The 15,170-nt window shown below is 38.3% G+C and overlaps 2 protein-coding genes across 7 annotated transcripts in view; one reads left to right on the top strand and one right to left on the bottom strand.

Annotated features, from left to right (window-relative positions):
- Positions 1-15,170, bottom strand: part of NEUROD1 (neuronal differentiation 1) — a 1,109,848-nt gene that overhangs the window by 131,529 nt on the left and 963,149 nt on the right. The window contains exon 1 of one of the 6 annotated variants that reach the window (XM_050750583.1): positions 14,780-14,789. The exons of the other annotated variants lie outside the window; for them this stretch is intronic. The gene's annotated coding sequence lies outside the window, so the exon portion shown is untranslated. Of the gene's footprint in view, positions 1-14,779; positions 14,790-15,170 lie in introns of those variants that run through there. 6 annotated transcript variants of the gene reach the window in all.
- ITPRID2 (ITPR interacting domain containing 2) overlaps positions 1-15,170 on the top strand; it is a 424,384-nt gene that overhangs the window by 290,556 nt on the left and 118,658 nt on the right. The window lies entirely within an intron of this gene.

Raw genomic sequence — 15,170 nt, 5'->3', positions numbered from 1 at the left:
CGGCTATTAAAGCTTGTGCATGTGCCACCAACTTCTCGTGCATGGTGTCAGCTCCATCAGGTAATTTGAAGTCTTCTCTACACTGTTTATTCTAGTTAGCCATTTGTCTAACTTTTTTTCAAGGTTTTTAGCTTCCTTGTGATGGGCTCAGACATGCCCCTTTAGCTCAGAGACGTTTGTTATTACTGACCTTCTGAAGCCTACTTCTGTCAACTCATCAAAGTCATTCTCCGGCCAGCTTCATTCTGTTGCTGGCGAGGAGCTGCAATCCTTTGGAGGAAAAGAGGCGCTCTGGTTTTCAGAATTTTCAGCTTTTCTGCTCTAGTTTCTCCCCATCTTTGTGGTTTTATTTAACTTTTGTCTTTGATGTTGGTGACCTACAATGGGGTTTTGGTGTAGATGTCCTTTTTGTTGATATTGATGTTCTTTCTGTTTGTTTGTTTTCCTTCTGACAGTCAGGTCTCTCAGCTGCAGGTCTATTGGAGTTTGCTGGAGGTCCACTCCAGACCCTGTTTGCCTGGGTATCACCAGTGAAGGCTGCAGAACAGCAAATATTGCAGAACAGCAAATATTGCTGCCTGATCCTTCCTCCGGAAGCTTCGTTCCAGAGGGGCACCCACCTATATGAAGTGTCTGTCTGCCTCTACTGGGAGGTGTCTCCCAGTTAGGCTACACGAGGGTCAGACCCACTTGAGGAAGCAGTCTGTCCGTTCTCAGAGCTCAAACACCATGTTGGGAGAACCACTGCTCCCTTCAGAGCTGTCAAACAGGAACGTTTAAGTCTGACAAAGTTGTCTGCTGCCTTTTTTCAGCTATGCCCTGCCCACAGAGGTGGAATCTAGCAGCAGTAGGCCTTGCTGAGCTGCGGTGGGCTCTGCCCAGTTCGATCTTCCCAGTCGCTTTGTTCACTTATTCAAGCCTCAGCAATGGTGGATGCCCCTCCCCCAGCCAGGCTGCTGCCTCACAGTCTGATCTCAGACTGCTGTGCTAGCAGTGAGCAAGGCTCTGTGGGCATGGGACCTGCCAAGTCAGGCACGGGAGAGAATCTCCTTGTCTGCTGGTTGCTAAGACCTAGGGAAAAGCACAGTATTTGGGTGGGAGTGTCCCGTTTTTCCAGGTACTGTATGCCACTGCTTCCCTTGGCTAGGAAAGGGAAATCCCCTGAACCCTTGCACTTCCTGGGTGAAGAGACGCCCTACCCTGCTTCAGCACACCCTCTGTGGGCTGTACTCACTGACCAATTGGTCCCAATGTGATGAACCAGGTACCTCAGTTGGAAATGCAAAATGCAGAAATCACCCGTCTTCTGTGTCTATCACACTGGGAGCTGCAGATCAGATCTGTTCCTATTCAGCCATCTTGGAATGTGTCTCAATTGTACGTATTTTCAAAAGGTAAATTTTCTCTTTAGAAATAACTCATTTGTTTATCAAAATGTTTATCATCTTACTTCAATGAGACTATCATTTCCTTTAGTGTACTTCCAAAATGCATCCTGAATAATTCTGTATCCTGATTTTCCCTCTAACTTGGTGAAAATGCTTGAGGAGCAGTCAATTAGAAGCAATGGGGCATATGGTGATTTTAAGATCAGTAAACTATGTAGAAAGGGATTCTCTTACTTTTTTTTTCCCTGATGTTTTGGTTCTTGCTGAAACTCTGCATTTCTTAAAACTTGAGGAGAAATAATAATTTTAGTTGTTTGGTATAAGACAGAGAGCATTTCAGAATTAATTCTGCATTGAATTAGAAGTTCTAGGGTGGCTAATACATCTAGTGGACTCCAGATCTCTGATTCTATACTAAGCTTTAATAGTTCCGTGTTAACTTGATTCTAAAAATGAATCCATCAAAGGTTTCCCATTGTGAACATGCTTATTGTTAATTAACAATAGAATGTAACATACAATAAAGAAGAAGTATGGGCTGGGCAAAAGCGTTCAACTGTTACTTTTTAAAGAAACTAGAGTCTGAATAGGAAGTGAATCATACTTTTTATTTTTATAAACTTCACAACAAACCCAGAATTCTTATTTTACTTCACTGAGAGAAAGTCTGAGAACCTTGATATTCTCTAGAGCACATAACAGATGCAGTGATAATTCTAAGCCTTAGACATTTGGCATAGTTGAGGTTTTATGACAAGATATTCTGGCAGAAGAGAGAAGACCCTAATGAGCAAAGTAACCTTGTTAACCTTTAAAGTATTATCCTTTTGGATCCCATGAGGTTTTTTTAACAGATACATCATTTGTTTATATCATTTCAGTTCTGTGATTTGATATATTTCCAAAACTGGCTTCAAGGTCTTATTTATTTTATCCTCCAAATGAGTCTAGTAAAGTAGAAACATAACTGCATTGTTGAAAGTCATTTGTTGTTTGCAAGCTTCCTCTGTTTCCCTTCCCATAAAATACAATTTAGTACTTAAGCTTTTTCTTTCAATAATGTATGCTAAAGCATTGTCCATCGATGCCACATTTTCCTTTGTAGGTTACAAATAAGGGTGGCTGTGTGAAATAAGACGATATCTGATTATGTGGCCTGGAACTTCCTCTTTCCTAGTTTTTGCACAACTACAAGACTGAGAGTTAAAGGGAATGGGACAGTAAGACCTGGTAAGAGCAGCACATGAAGCCTGGTGTGACACTGGCTGCCCCAAGTTTGGAGGGACCTCAGGAGATCCATTTTATTCTAGGCCCAGGAGGAGGCTGGCCTCTACTTGCTTTAGACATAGACTTCATGGATGCAGCAAGGAGGGTCTGAAGTTGACAGGGAAAGGCAAGGATTTTGTAGCTCTTAGGCACTTCATTATTACCAACAGGTAGCTGCCAAGCTCACTGCCCTTTTGCTTGACGATCAGTCTGAGTACTCTTTCCCCTACCGCCAACTTGCCCAAGGAAGGCCTGAGCCACAGGCTACTAAGTAACAATTTGCCAAATATACTAATTTCCTTTTGGTTATTTGTTCTCTAGAAGCCCAGCATTTCTGAAATCACTAAAACTTCACTGTGTGGAAACCATCACACACACATTTATTTTTGCTTCTCTCTTCATTACAGGGATAGGAAAGTGCATATATTGGGAGAGTTTTACCTCCATGGCATTTGTTGCTTATACCCCATTATGTAGTGATAATAGCAGAGAATATAGATAGAAGAAGCAAGCTCCCCACCACCACCAAAATGAACAACATTATTAAAAATTAGCCCTTGCAGAGAAAAAGAAATGCTTATACACTACTGGTGGGTGTGTAAATTAGTTCAACCATTGTGGAAAGCAGTGTGACAATTCCTCAAAGAGCTAAAAACAGAACCCAGCAATCCCATTACTGGGTATATACCCCAAGGAATATAAATTGTTCTATCATAAAGACACATGCATATGTTTGTTCACTGCAGTACTTTCACAACAGCAAAGACATAGAATCAACCTAAATGCCCATCAGTGACAGACTAAAGAAAATGTGGTACATATACACCATGGAATACTATGCAGCCATAAAAGAGAATGAGATCATGTCCTTTCCAAGAACATGGCTGGAGCTAAAGACCATTATTCTTAGCAAACTAACACAGGAACAGAAAACCAAATACCACATGTTCTCACTTATAAGTGGAAGCTAAGTGATGAGAACACGTGGACACATAGAGGTGAACAATACACACTGGGGCTTACTGGAGTGTGGAAGGTGAGAGGAGGGAGAAGACTAAGAAAAATAATGGGTACTAGGCCTAATATGTGGGTGACAAAATAATTTGTATAACAAACACCCATGATGTGGGTTTACCTATATAACAAGCCTTCACATGTACTCCTGAACTTAAGAGTTAAAAAAAAAAATTAATCTTTACTGAGTGCTTCCTCTGCACCAGACATTGAGTTAACCATTGCACATGGATTATTTTAGTTAGCCCTCAAAACAGCTCAAAGACATCGGTTTGAGAGGTTGGGAGTCTGATAGGTCACACAGTTTTGTATGCATGACCCATCAAACTTACCTTTATCCCATTTTTTAGAATGGGATGGAAACCTATGACTGCCTATTACAGAGTCAAGCTCTTAATTGTGCTACATATTGGCTACCATTCTTTCCCTGTCCCATTTAGTTTGTGATGGGAATAGAACAGGAGCATAGGAAGAAAATGAATAGTTACAAATCAACTCAGTAAAGAGAGAATAATTAGAATGTGTGTACTGTCTACTTATTCACTGTAAATTGCAATTTGCTAGCATTGTGGGTCGTGAATGCTTGCTACCATGGTTCATGAGTACATAATTACCTAACATTGCTAAATCTGGCCAGGAGAATCTGTCCTTTGATGAACCCAAGTGTGTGTGAGAGAGATCTTAGGCTGGTTTCTGGATTAAGATTCTTCCTGAGATTTGTAACCTCAAACATTTGGCCAGCTTCCTTACTGTGCATCCCCAGTCAAAACCCAAAGGATACTTAGGCAGAATGGACTGGTTCATGAAGCAACTTTTCACTGGCTGTGGGTTTGAGTGCCTATGCTCTGTCCTAAAGCATCCATAACTGATTCCTACTCTTGAAGTCTGGGGGTTAGACATGAGCTGGTCCTGAACGCAGGAAGTGAACTCTGTCTGGCTTGAATCTTCTTGTAGGAACAATAACCAGTCTAGGAACTGAGTGCTATGCAATGCAGAATTGATTGGCTACTATATCACAAGTGAAAAATGATATCTGGATGCCCTGAGATTATTTGGACCTCTGTTTTCCTTCAAAGAAAAGTAATTTTTATTTGCTTTTTAGAAATGTACTTTTATTAAATAGTAACAAGATACTTTTTAAAAATACAGACTATATAAAAAGAAAACTATAAACCATAGTTCCATTGCCCAAAGATCAACACTAACAGTCTATTAACATTCAGTCTTTTTTTTTCTAGTTTTATTAGAAAGAAGTGTGTGTATGTATGTGTTTACATTAAGAAGTATTTGCACCTTATTAATTTGTCCTTAGTAAATACTTGTTGAGTAAATGAAAAATTAACATTAGATTCTGACCTTTTTTTCAGAGGAATTTTTAAATAAACAATTACAGTGCTGTCCCCATAATGAGATACACATTTCATAATAAAATTATTTACTTTGAATCCAAATGCCATCATGAGAGTAATTTGGCACCAACAATATCACATTATTAAAATAATATTAATGTGGTCAGTTTAGTCTGGTGTGGTTTGTTCTTTAGGACTCCTCTGATGTGATGAATATTTTATGTGTTGATGGTAATAATAATTGCTAACACGTACCGAGTGCTCAGAATACATTAACCATCAGGAAAATTTCTAATTGCTCTCCATTTATTAACTAATTTAATATTCAGAAAAGCCATAAGATTACCTACAGGTTACAGAGGAAGAAACTAAACTAGTTTTCTCCAGGTCACACAGTTAATGAGTAGTGGAACTGGGACATGAACCCAGGCAGTCTGGGTCCAAAGCCTTTGAGTATAGCTACTATACTATAACAGGACACTCTTCCAGGCATATTATATCATGATTTCCCTTTCTGGAATTTTTTATGTTAGTTAATCATTAGTCAATTTGAGTATATTTTCACTAGGTGTTACATTTAATATACTTTTGAGAGCAAGTAACAAGAAAATGTGATTCAAACTGGCTTAAACCAGTGATTCTCAAACTTTAGTCCGCATCGGAATCCCCTGAAGGGCATCTTAAAGCATGGATTGCTCAGCTAGCTCCTCCCTGAGTTTCTGATTCCACATTTCTGGGATAGGGTTTTAGATTTTGTATTTGAATAGATTCCCAGGTGAGGCTGATGCTTCTGGTCTAGGACTATGCTTTGAGAAAACTCACTGACCTTAGTCAAGATTTCTGCCTTAGCCTGGCTTAATACAATTCTACAGCTCTATTCCTCCGCATCTCTCTTAGCTATTATCTCCTCTGTGTATCTTCCTAATCGTCAAACTGTAGCAAGATGACTGCAGCAGTTTTAAGCCTTGAATCTATGCACAAAGATATGCAACAAAGGAGAAACCAGTTATTTCAGCAATTTTTGTAAGAACAAGGAAATTCCTTTATCAACGACTTTGAAAATTTCTTTGGGTCTTGACCTACATTAGATCACCTCTCTGTTGTTGAACAAATTCTAATGGGCAGGAGAGCTCTGCTTGCTGATTGGCTTAGGCTTAGATGAAAAAAGAGAACTTTTCTATTTAACCTTCCTTTCTACTGTTTAGGTTCAAAGCACATTTTTTAAAGAAGCATTTCTTTTTTCAGGCAAAATCTTCAGAATCTATCTTTGAAAAACTATAGACTATAAAATTTTACCTTCCCAAGTCAACTTTAAAGCTAATACTTTAAGTTTACATATTAATAACAATATGACAATATTTACAATTATAGAACAAATGCATGTATTTAAACAGTGCCTTTACACAAACTACTGAACAAGATTTTTCTCCTAAATACCTATCTATATCCAAAGTCTCACTGTAGTTATGAAGAGGTCATCGATTTATAGAGTGCTTACAAAATACTGGGAGCCACACTTCACTGCATTGATCAATTTTATCTGCTTGCCAACCTTAATAATTTGGTCATATTATTATCTATGTTTTGCAGATAAGGACTATAAGGCATCTATACTATAATAGTACATATCTAATTTAACTTAAATTAATATAACAATTTATTTTTCTTGAAACTATATAATGTCCACCCTGGTATAATACATAATTGTTTCAGAAATTATCTCTATGAAGTACACATTAAAAAATAACTAATCTTGGGCTGGGCACGGTGGCTCATGCCTGTAATCCCAGCACTATGGGAGGCTGAGGCTGACGGGGTCAGGAGATTGAGACCTTCCTGGGTAACACGGTGAAACTCCGTCTCTACTAAAAAATACAAAAAAATTAGCCGGGCGTGGAGGCAGGCGCCTGTAGTCTCAGATACTCGGGAGGCTGAGGCAGGAGAATGGCGTGAACCCAGGAGGCAGAGGCTGCAGTGAGCTGAGATCGTGCCACTGCACTCCAGCCTGAGCGACAGAGCGAGACTACGTCTCAAAAAAAAATAAATAAAATAAAATAAAATAAAATAAAAATAACTAATCTTAAGGAAGTTATGCTGATGTATGTTGTTTTCATATCTAGTTTAATTAAATTTAAATGTCTATACTTAGTATTTATTATGTATATTATATATTATGTATAAAACACACATAATACACTTACATGTTTATTTTACATATATACAATATGTGTGTGTGTGTGTGTTTACAGAGAGAAAAAAAAAATCTCTTACTATAATGCCTGGCTCATAGAAAGTACCCTATAATAACATTAGCTTTTATTGATATTTTTATTTAATTCAATGTAACAGCTATTTGTTGGGGAACTATTAGCTATGAAGTATTTTGCAAGGAAATGAGTAGATATTCATATATACTAACATTAAACACTGTATATTAAACACCAGGCCCTTTAACATAGGCTCTTCTTAATACACTCATTACAGAGGTAATTTCTCAAGCAAATTAGTCGTGAAACTTGTGTCTTGATAACAGCACAGGGAGTTAAGACTGCCAAAATCAACAGCGTATTTCAAAGGCTTCCAGGTTCTCTATAACAAAGGCTGAGTAAGCCATGACTCATAATCGGGAAACTTCTGTTTGAAGGCCTGATTATCTCTCTTAATATCTGGGGTGTGGGAAAGACTGGTAGCAGTGGGCAGCAGGTTAGGGAGGAGTTCCGTTCTGTTTCCAGGGCCACAAAGAGAGTGAGAAGCACATAGTGGAAGTTCTCCAGAGAAGCTTTTTCTCTTTCAAGGGAGCCCTAGAGACACACAGAGTGATCTGAAACATATTCAGGAAAATTGAGCTGTTAAAATTCATGATTTACTCCAGTATCTGGCTAAGTCCATCATGTACCATCACCAGGAGCCAGCTAGCCTCTGTCTTGCACCAAGCCACTCTGGGTTGCTTGCTGCTTCTGTCTGTTTTATTTATTCATGTGGGCAGGAGGAGGGAGAACTAGGGTTGGAGGAGGGAGGAGAAGGGTTAGGGGAGGTGTTTTAAGGCTCCATTTTGAACCCGCACATAATATAATTGAAAGAGAACCGTTTTCCAGTTGCCCAGAAACACATCTAAACGTTGGCTATCATGTACTGTTGTGTGGCCTTGGGTAATGCCTTAACATTTCTGAATCACAGTTTCCTGTTGTTTAAGACAGTGACATTATCAACATAGTGAATTTGTTATAAAAAATTAATTAGAGTACAAGTGAAAAAGAACCATCTCAATGTCTGGCACATAGTAAGCTCTCGAAGAAGAAAACGAGGAATGAAAAAAGAAACCTAGTGAGTTGGTGTTATGCTAAATAACTATTATATTTAAAATGACTATGTAATTTACATCCCAAAGATGTTTTTGAGAATAAAAGGATCACTATTAATAATTAGCTCAGGGCTGGGTGCAGTGGCTCCTGCCTGTAATCCCAGCACTTTGGAAGGCCGAGGTAGGCAGATCGCTTGAGCTCAGGAGTTTGAGACTAGTCTGGGGAATATAGCAAAACCTCATCTCTACAAAAAGTGTGGTGGCACAGCCCTGTAGTCCCAGCTACTGGGGGCGCTGAGGTGGGAGGATCCACTGGAGCCCGAGAGGCAGAGGTTGCAGTGAGCTGAGATCAAAACCCTGCACTACAGCCTGGGTGAGACAGCGATACCCTGTCTCAAAAAAATAAAAATAAAAATAAAAATTAGCTCAGAACAACAGATCAAACAAGCGCTGTCCTGAGCAAATCTGAAGGTATGGTCATTCTAATTATAATCATGCTGCTCTATTGATGGGGTTAAAGGTAGGAGTCGGAAGTCCTTATTTCTTGAGATCATAAATTTGCAATCACATAACTTTTCTCTAGGTTTCTCTCAGATACTTAATGGTTGTCATTAGATCATGTATACAAAATAGTCTGTGATAAGTGATAGGGTAGACAAAGGAATGTGGATGGCCCAGTTTTCTTTTTCCTCTAAACTGGAAAAAACCTAAATCTCACTTTTTCCCCTAAACTGAAAAAAAAAAAAAAAGAAAAAAAAAGAAATCTCCCTCTTGCCTGAACAGCAACCGCAATGCTTAGAACTCACAAAAATACCACTTAGCTCAGACATCAGAGAAATGTCCCTGGAGTTGGTGGGCTGAAGGTAGGGAGGAGACTTGTCATAAAAGTTTGCTTTTCAATTCCATAATTTAAGTTCATGATCTGGAAAGTATTTCCTCTTTCCTGTTGTTGTGTAATCTAGGATATACTTTTATGATATACTCGATGGCGTGCAAATCAATGACTAAATTCAGAGGCAGTGGAATATTGTTATACCTCCTAATTTAAATTCCTATTTTATATGGCACAAAGAGTCCTGCCATTCTCCTAAAGAAACTTTTAAAAAATGGAGGCGAAAAAGAAGAAATATTATCATTTTAAACACTTTGTAAAATTCTAATTTTTAAACACGGGAAAAGAGAAATACAATGTATAAAAGAGATACATTAAAAATCTGGCATTATCTCTTTATTTTGAAGATTGATCCTGAACTGTCTTAACTTTTGCTGTTAAATTCTGACTGTTCTAAGAAATCCAAAGGAGGCACTTTGAGCCTCAATCCAAGAAATTGTCTGGGCCTTACCATTTACATTTTAGGAAAGAAGTCTAGAAAAAGTCAAGCTAAAAGGCTGGATGCTGCTTCACCTGGCCACTCTCCTACTCACAAAAGTGAACCTGGGCAGATCCTTTATTGGTTCATTCATTCATTAATTTAACAGGAATTTATTATGCGCCTACTAAGTGCCATGTTCCAGGCCAAATGCTGGAGATTCAAGCATGGTCATGCCATTTCCAGGCTTAAAATCCAGTGAAGCAGTTGGCATTGCTGTAAAGAATTACTAGAAAACGGGATCAAGACTAATGATAGAGGAACTTCAAGACACTATGAGAGCCCATAGTAGTCTATGGGTCAGGGAAGGCTCTCTGAATATGGATCTTTTTCCAGCTGAGTGAGATGAGCAGGAATTGGTCATTTTGTAATAGAAATGGTACCCAGCGCAGGAAGGACAATCTGTAAGGGAGGGGAAAAAAGAGAGAGGTTGGTGTGAGGATCTGAAATTAGACAAGTATGGCTAGAATGAGGTCACTCAGTCACCAGGAGGCTAAAGAGGCAAGCAAGGGCCCAATTATAGAAGCTTTGAAGTCATATTAGGAGTTCAGGGTTTACCCTATTGATAGCTGGGGTGTTTCTAAACATTGAGCGATTTTATGAAGAAGGTTGACATGATCATGTGTGCATTTTATAGAGAGAATTCTGGCTTCAGAAGATCAATTAGACAATGACATAATGGTCAAGATCAAAATTAATAGCAATTTCTGCAAAGATGTTGTCACTGGAAATGGAGAAATTTAGTAAGGAATATTAGCAGGACATGGTGATTCCTGAGTAGACGGTGATGCTGCTAAATGACGTGGAGAATATATAAGGAGAAGAAGTGGGTTTAGAAGGTGGTGATACCCATCTTAAACAGTTGAATGTGAAATGTCCTCAACATATTCAAGTGAAGATTTCCAACAGAAAGTTGATTGTATGGGCCAAGGGCTCAGGAGGGCATGGTGAACCACATTTAGAGACTGGGGAGTCATTAGGGTATAAGTGGCCTTTGAAGCTCAGGGAGTAGATGAGACACCCTGAAGAGAGTAGGCAGAATGAGAGAAGAAGCGGTTCAAGGACAGTTTCCTAAGGAACATCAACATATAAAGCAGCAGGAGGGCTGCTCTTGTGTTTCTCTGGCCCTGAGATTTCAAAAGGTCTTCATAACAACAGGCAGCATGTGACCACGATCTAACTGCTGATAAGACGAAGTGTCTGATATTATGCATGGGGTTAGAGTGCCAGTCAATATCTACTGGTAGTTCTAAAAGTAGATTCCAACTTGAGAAAAACATTTCTTGATGTCCTGTGGAAATGAAGAGGAGTCATAGTCTGACTATGTCACTAATGTTTCAGCAGTTTCTTTGCTTTTCTTTCCCTTCTTTGGTAATGCTCCATCCAGCACATGCTGGCCTGGCAACATTCCAGGCATAAACAGCTTAAAGACTGCTCTCAGTTTATTCTTACATAATATTCTCACTCATATTATAGAAAAAGGAAGTTTTATGATAGGGGTAGTTGGAAAATAAAGCATATGCTTACCCTAGCCATGAACTATAATTAGAAAGACCAAAAATACCTTAAGTGGTAATTCAACACTCACTTTTCTCAAGAATCTCATATAAAATAAGGAATGCAAAGGTCCTGATAAAAGTTTTTAAATATACACTGACAATGAAATAGATGCTCTTATTTTTCTGTTTCCAGTCTGCATGACATCCACTTACACACACTGTCTCTTCGTTCTAATAGACAAATCTTAGAATCAAGGCGTGCTAAATCTGAAAGGATCTCAAAGACAGCCTCTAACTCAAGCCCTCTTCCCACTGGCCCCTTGCCTACTTTCTAGATGAGAAACATAAGATGCTGGAATGATGACACTAAGAACTTTTGCATGTTGCTGTATATTTAAATAATAAAGTTTACATTCAAGAGAAAATAAGTTAATCACATTGGTTAATATCCTCAGCTCTTGGAATTGACTATCTGGGTTTGACCTTGGGCAAATTACTTAACCTCTCATTTTCTTAGTTTTTGCACCTATAAAATAAGTTAATGATAGTATCTACTCACAGATGTTGGGAGATAATTCTCCACAGGTTTCTCACATTTCTGCCTGTCTTGAGTGCAGAAACACTGACAATTCTTGTTTCAGACTATATTTTTAAAGATGTTAGTGTAGCAAACTGCCTTGAAAGATACATTTTTCTCCAGAGCAAAGGGCAGGTATGCTGACTTTCTAGCATGATAAAGACAATATCTCCCTCTGGAGCAAAGGTGAGCATACTTCCTGCCGTTTTGAAATATTTGGGTTCCCTAATCTCAGGATTTCTGTCCTGTAAGAGTACCATCTCCAAATGTAGGTGTCATCTGGCCCTCAGAGAACTGGTACAAATGGTGGTACTCTATTATTCTTGATGGGAATACAAGTTGAGCATCCCTAATCCCAAAATTCAAAATCCAAAATGCTCCAAAATCTGAAATGTTTGGAGTACCGACATACCACCACATCTGGGAAATTGCACACCTGACCTCCTGTGATGAGCCACAGTCAAAACGCAGTAAGAACTTTTGTTTCATGCACAAATATTTTAGAAAATATTTTATAAAATTACCAATTACCTTCAGGTGATGTGTATAAGGTATACATGAAACATAAATGAATTTAGTGTTTAGACTTTGGTACCATTCTCAAGATATCTCCTTTCATACATCCAAATATTCCAAAATCTGAAAAATCCCAAACCTGAAACACCTCTTGTCCCAAGATAAGAGATACTTCATCTGTAATGAAGTCCTCTGTCTCTGACCCAGAAGTCTCGTATCTTTTGTCAGGATCCATGCATTTGTGATAAGCTAGCATGTTAGCTTACAAGTATAGTAAAATCTCAGACTCTTCACAGTTCTTGGCAATGGATTTTGGTTAAGAAATCAGTAAATAAACATAAAGAACTTAGAAGAGTATTTGGCACAAAGCAACTAAAGACTGGTTAAATCAGTCCTACCCCTTCAGTAGGCCACTCACCAACAGCCTCATTCTAACTGTATGCTCTTGGGTAGGATGTAACATTTTTAAAAAATATATAATATGAAGATAATAAACTTTTATAAATTTTCTCATTTCCCTCTCTCCACCTCTCCCTGCCTCACTACTCACACATTTGAATATCATGTTTTCAATTGTGGGAAGGTTAAAATCAATGTGTAGTGTGACCAATGTTTGAGGGACAGTGTTTCTAAAAAATTCAAAGTTTTCTCTATTATCACCAACTCATTTTGTTATTTCTCTTTCTGATTCACTACATCAGCTGTTTTAAAACACTGGGGACTTTTTTCCTGATGTGTGTCCTATGCTATTTTCAGAGTTCTGTTTTCTATCTGCAAGCCTGTCAAACATAGTAGTGCTATCTTTTAAAAATAATGTTTCACCTTGTCTTTTTCTCTATAAGTTATACTTTTGAAAAATCAGAATGACCTTTTTCATGCAAAAGGAAGTAACTAGAAGAGGCAATATGCTGAATGATCAGGATGTGGGGCCTAAATCTTGGCTTATACCCATCTGGTGTACATGACCACCTACTTTATGTAAGTTTAGGGATTTCAAAACCCCCATGTCTCCAGATCTTTGGAACATTGATTTGCAATGATCTTTGGTCATTATCAATTTAGATAGATAGGGGCTTTGTCTTTAGCTGGTCACTGTTAAAACATCATAGTCAAGGATGATTACTATTAGAAGAACTACTTATCAACTAAACCTCCAAGAACATGAAAATTTTATTGTGCAGGGAGAAAACAGGGAGTAAGGGAAGAGTGTCTGGAGTGAGAGCTGTACCTGGGCAGAACACAGGAGGACATGATATTAGGAGGTCTAGAGTTTGGCAATGTATGGGAACTTAGAAGGCTTTATTTATTTCCTTCTGTGTCCACAACGGGGAAACCACTCAAAGGATGAAAATAAGAGGTAGACTCTGCTTTTAAAGTACTTCTAGTCTAGCTGGGGAAATTAAGCCCACACAACCTAGGCAGAACACTATATGTAATTATATTATGTGGTATAGATAAAACTATGCATATTGACAAGACTATTGACTTTGGACAAGAATATAAGACTTCAAAGAAGGGAGACATTCTTAAGTCAGGATTATTGACAGCTTTCTTTGGAAACGGTAATGAAAAATTAAAGCGGAGAAAGAAGAGTGGTCAAAGAAAGGAACAGCAATGTGCGCTCTGCCCATAGAGGGGTTGTGTGGGAGCAGTTACCAAAAGTTGAGGCAAAACAGTTTCCAGCACAATTTGGCTTTCAGATGGGGACATCTTAGAAGGGAGACTTGGAGTTTGTGTGTGGCCATGACTCACAAAACTCCGTCATTCAATTCCTATATTTATAAAAACAAATTAAATGGAATTTGTTTGTTACTCTCCTAATTTGTGATGTGTTTGGCTCCATTAGGTTGCAGCAAGCATTACCTGAAAGCATCTATTATATAACAATTTTGGCATGGTATTAAGGACTGAATTAATAGAACCCTATAAGGCCTGTTTTTGCCCTGTAGATGATTATAGTATCGTAACCAGATATACTAAGGAAACACTGATAATGGGAATATCATTAGCACATTCTTTGTAAGATGACTGGAAATGAGTGGCCTGTGCTGTAATACTCTGCTTTCAGTTACTCTGTCCTTGTTCCTCAGCCTTCTCTTCTCTAAGTTCTTATTTCTTCTCAAACTTTCTGGGTAAATCTCGGTAGAAAGTTTAGCAAGCTATATCTAGGAGACAGTAAAAGAATCACATCTCAGGATGTGGGAAATCCTGCATTTAGCCTTTCTGGATCTTGAAGAGATACCGCTTTAAGGATTGAAGGTCAACTCTCCTCTTGGAAAAATTTTGCAGGTAATTGCCAGTGATATGTACATTACAACAGGACCAGAGTTTTCAAAGTGAATCCAACTGGTGAGAAGGAATATTTCAAAAGAATAAGAACTAAAGAATTTAGGGAATTTAGACCCACTCCTAATACTTCAAATAGCAGCTTTATTTTTCCCTCAGAGAAGTCATTGCCAAAATGGACATATAGAAAAATCAACAGTTAATTTAAAAAAACCCCATTAGCTTGAATCATGAAGAAATAATTATAGGAACCAGGGCTGGCTCCTCTCAGTTCTGACCTGTTGTTTTGCTGTTTAATGTAGAATTTTTGATAACCTTTGGATTCAGTACAGTGAAGAATTATCTTGTGTAGTGAAGTCTATAAAGAACAGACTTCACTTGGAAATAACTTACTGGCTTAAAGAGAGTCACTTACAATTTCTTTGGCGGTAAATAAAGCATAATGCTATTGCTTATGGTTTTCATTAGCTGGGTTTTTTCCTGGTGAAAAGAGATGTTGAATAAGAATTTCTTCCTTACAAAAGCTTTGGTATTATTAACATAATTGACTAGGATTTGAAATTCTGTGAAAACAAATGCCCTTTCACCAGTTCTTGTTTTGAAT

This window comes from Macaca thibetana, chromosome 12 (genome assembly GCF_024542745.1).
Source record: "Macaca thibetana thibetana isolate TM-01 chromosome 12, ASM2454274v1, whole genome shotgun sequence".
Lineage (NCBI taxonomy): Eukaryota > Metazoa > Chordata > Mammalia > Primates > Cercopithecidae > Macaca > Macaca thibetana.
The sequence above is the reverse complement of the archived record's forward strand: the minus strand, read 5'-3'. Positions and strand labels throughout refer to the sequence as shown.